Raw genomic sequence first — 4,835 nt, 5'->3', positions numbered from 1 at the left:
TTAAATATAAACTTACTAATAGCATAGAAATCAGTTTAAAAAAATCTTTAAATTAACTTGCTAAAGTTGTAGTATGCAAAGGATTGTCCTTGACTTTTGCCTTTGCCAGCAAAGAAGAATTTACACCGTTTCCAGTATCTCTTTTGGTACTTGGCTAAATACTTCAGCAGAATTAAAACAAGACATTACAATGCTACACAAAAAGCCTGCTTGGACTTAAATACTTTCTATTCATAGCAGCCCATTCATATTTTTGTTGACTGTTTGAAAATGATGGATAATTTGATCAATATTATTTACTGATTTATTAATAGTTTTGGCTGCAGTGATCATTATTGGGTCAATCAAATGTAAAATGAAATACATGGTCTATGATATTATTACTTGGATTACCGATTTAATGTCAGGGAGAAATGTTATATATATAGATGAAATTTACATAAATAGCAAGCTAGAAGAACCTTGTACCTTAAAACAGTCCTTTGAATACCACAAGGTATTCCTCTAATCTTACTATATTCCACACAAGTTCCTGATTAAAGATTAAAGAATCAGAATGCAAAGGTATGACATGAAGAAGATGCCTGATGGTGCCTCATTACTAGAATAATAGAATTTTGGATATTAAAATCTTACCAAAGTAAGTGTGCATCTAAGGAATAACACAGAATTCTGTTGTGGTTCTGGAGGGTGAGCACAAGATCACAAAGTAGGTTTGAAATCACAAAGCTGTCTATTCAAACTAACCAGGCATTTCTTGGAAATCCTATACAGGTTCACTATTAGTCAGTATGAAATCTTTCAATAAACTGATGTGATACTCAAGGCTCTCTCTCATCTATGCCAAGAAATTAAGAATACAGCTACTTGGGCAATGGATTAGAAGAGACCCATTTTTGTGTCCATTCCAAGAAGTAACCCAACAGAATGCAGAAATCACCAGACAATATCACTAAAATCACACACAAGTAAAATTTTGCTTAAGATAATTTCAAAATGGGTGCAACAGTTCATTGACAGGGAACTGCCAGAGGTTCAAGCAAGATTCAAAAGAGAACATACAGTGAGGGATAAAATTGCTAAAGTAAGATGGATCATAGCTGAAAATACCAGAAAGATGTTTAATGTGCTTTATTGACTCTACAAAGGATTTCAAATGTGAGAATTATGATAAACAATGGACAACGTTGCATAAAAGGGATATATTGAAATACTTAATTGTACTTATGAGGAACCTGTACATAGACAAAGTAGCAACTGCTCAAACAGAACAACTGAACATGGAATGGTTTAAAATTAGGAAAGGTGCGAGCCAATGTTGTATTATTGCACTATATTTATTCAATCTGTATGCTAAGTAAATAATTTGAGAGATGTTGGATTATGAAGAAAAAGACGACATCTGGATTGGAGGAAGACTCATTAATAACTTGCAATATACAGATGATACAACCTAGCTTTCTGAGAGCCAAAAGAATTTAAAAAACTGATGAAGATCAAGAACCACAACCTCAGATATGGGTTTCATTTCAATACAAAGAAAACAAAATTCTTACCACTCTACTGATAAATAACATCATGATAAATTGATAGAATATTTAAGTTGCCAAAAGCTTCTATAGATAGATGATCACAACTCGACTAGAAGAAGATTAAAAAGTTGATAAAGGAATCAAATGTAAGTTGCTACAATTTGATCTATATTTATGCATGTAGTAGCTTAAAATACCTACTGAGAGGGAAGGTTTCTTCACAATAAGGAACCATCCTATCCCCTCAGCACACAGGGGTGATAGGGAAAGCCAACTTACACGCTGGTGGTGGCTGTGCGCTGTGGAGTCTGTTCTGACTCGTAGTGACCCTGTACAGGGTTTCTGAGTCTGTAAATCTTTACGGGAGCAGAAAGCCTTATCTATCTCCAGTGGAACAGCTGGCAGTTTTGACCTGCTGACCTTGTGGTTCACAGCCCAATTCATAACCACTACCTTTCCAGAGCTCCTTGGTTACCTATAATGGGAGGGGAGGGCTATAAAGGCATGAAGTGACTGGTTTACAAGTTTTCAGGTGGGGATTTAGTTTCAGAGTGTGGGGGAGAAGGTAGAATCCCCACTGAATAGTTTTCATCTTGTTTAGATTGGTCTGGTTAACAGAGATGGGGCTAAGATACTTATCATTCAATAGTGAGTAATTGCTATTATGACTAATTGTGATTGCCATAACTGTAATGTAGATGTTTTGTAATTTCTAACATCTTTGCTATTCAATACTTTGAAAAGGTCTTATTCAGCAAATTTGCCTAATGTGATACATCATTTGATTTCTTGATTACTGCTTCTATGAGTATTGAGAGTTGTTCTGAACAAAAGGAATTTTGTTTTTGCTTTAAAGTTTTTATTGTGAATTGAGTGATAGTTTACATGAGAGAATATCAGTTCTACATTCATCCTATCATGTTTCATTGCATTGCAATGGTTATAATCCCCTCCATGCATCATCATTCAAGAGTATTTGCTTTTATTCCCTCTGTTATTTATTTATTTATATTTGGGGTATATATAAAAACATTCAGGAATATATAATTATTTAAACACTCACAGGGCACTTTCTGCAAGCCTGCATCCTTTCTGCCTTTCTCTTTCCATGAGTTAGTCCATCTCTCCATGTCCTCATCTCTGTGTCCTTCTCTGAAGAGGGACCCACATTCTGCTCGTGCTTTTATCCCTTGATAGTCCCAGGGTCCTCTGTTCCTGGAATATAAAGTTAACTACACCCCACTTTATGTTACAAAACACATTTTGAAGATGGTTGACAATGAAGTCTTGTGCACACAGTGTCCATAAATATGGAGATATTATGATGTTCATGGATAACACTTTTATATCACCATACTTCCATTGGCCTTTGTCTTTGGGAGCTGATATTTGCATGTAGTCAGCAACAAAATATATGAACATATGATGTTGTAAAGAGCTTGGTGCCTGTTAACTCTGAGAATCTTCACAATAGGCTCCATTTCTTGAAAAATTATTTTGGAGTAGTTCCATCTCCTCTTGACTGTTAGGTCCACATTTGAGGTCTAAAGACTCTACAAGATCAAATGGAAAAGCATTTTGAAAATGGAATTGCAGCTTTACAGCAAGGATCATTCCCACCCCCTCGATACACAGAGTAGACAGGGATGGGCAACTTGGACATTGGCTACCCAAAATGGGAGGGCTACAAAGGCAAGAAGTGACTGGCTTACAAGCTTTCAAGAGGGAACCTAGACCCAGAGAGCATGAAGGAAGGTAGAATATCCACTGAGTAATATCCATGCTGTCTAGGCAGGGCTGATGAAATGAAATGTGGATGGGTTTCTTGTGATACAATAGTGAATAATTGTTATCAGGACTGCTTGTAGGGTTGAAAATGTAAAGGCAGATGTTTTGTAGCAAGGAGGGGAGTGGTTAACTTTTCAGTCTAGGAGCTGAGGTCCCTGGGGCCATCAAGGGAGAAGAGTGGAGAATGGAACCTTACTCAGAGAAGCAGTGATGCTTGAGATGGAGGCAGAGACAAATACGTGGAGAGATGGAGCAGTTGGGCACTTTAGACACAGAGAGGGAGAGGGGCTCTGTGCTGAGGACCATGGGGCAGGCTTGTAGTGTATACCCTTTGGTTGGTTGATGATGCATGGAGGGGATTGTAACCATGGCAATGAAATGATATATGGTAGGATGAACGTAAAACTAATGTTCTCCCATGTAAACTATCACATAATTCATAATAAAACATTAAAAAAAATGGAATGGCAATTGTTCAGTTTCTGAAATCTAATCACCTGGTAGAAAAGGTTATTTACCCTGGACTACCCCCTCATCTTCAGCATGAGTTGATGAAACATCAGTGCACAGGCTATCCAGGGATGATCACTTTCTATATTAAGGGCATTCTCCAGCATGTTGAGACTTTCCTCAAGAACTTAAAGAGTTTTATTCTGGCTGAGAGCTTGGGAGGATATAAAAGTCTTGCTGAACTTCTGGCAATCATGACCCATGAACTGTGCTGAAGAGTGAAAGAGATGTCCTGGGAATCAGTGACACATTGATTCGACTCTCTGTGGGCTTGTTGTTGCTGTTTGGTACCAACTCATAGCAACCTTATGCACAGAAGAACAAATCACTGCCTGATCCTGGTCCAACCTCATTATTGTTACCACGCTTGAGTCCATCAAAGCTGCCACTTGGTCAATCCATCTTGTTGGGTGTCTTCTTCTTTTTCTCTGACCCTCCACCTTACCAAACATGATATCCTTCTCCAGGACTGGTCCCTCCTAACAATATGGCCAAAGTATGAGAGATGAAGTTAGGTCATCATGGCCTCCAAGGAGCACTCTGGCTGCATTTCCTCTAACACAGATCTGTTGGTTCTTTTGGAAGCCCATGGCACTTTCAATATTCTCCTCCCACACCATAACTCAAAAGCATCAATTTTTCTACAGTCTTTCTTATTCACGGTTCAACTTTCACATGCATTTGAGGTTATTGAAAATACCATGGCTTGGGTCAGGCCCACCTTTTTCCTCAAGCTAACGTCTTTACTCTTCAACACTTTAAAAAAGTTCTTATGCAGCAGATTTGCCTAATGCAATACATCGTTTGATTTCTTGACTGCTGCTTCCGTGAGTGTTGATAATTGATCCAAGAAGAATGAAGTCCTTGACAACTTCAATCTTTTTCTCCATTGATAAGAATGTTGCTTATTGGTCCAGTGGTGAAGATTTTTGTTTTCTTTACATTGAGATGTAATCCATACTGAAAGCTGTGCTCTTTGATCTTCATCATAAATGTTTTAAGTCC

At 37.8% G+C, this 4,835-nt stretch overlaps 1 pseudogene; it reads left to right on the top strand.

The window, feature by feature from the left end:
* The first annotated feature begins 2,811 nt into the window (after positions 1 to 2,811).
* LOC102815860 overlaps positions 2,812 to 4,835 on the top strand; it is a 3,382-nt pseudogene continuing 1,358 nt past the window's right edge.

This window comes from Chrysochloris asiatica, unplaced genomic scaffold (assembly GCF_000296735.1).
Source record: "Chrysochloris asiatica unplaced genomic scaffold, ChrAsi1.0 scaffold00115, whole genome shotgun sequence".
Taxonomy (NCBI): Eukaryota; Metazoa; Chordata; class Mammalia; order Afrosoricida; family Chrysochloridae; genus Chrysochloris; species Chrysochloris asiatica.
This window is presented reverse-complemented; position numbering and strand designations above follow the sequence as displayed.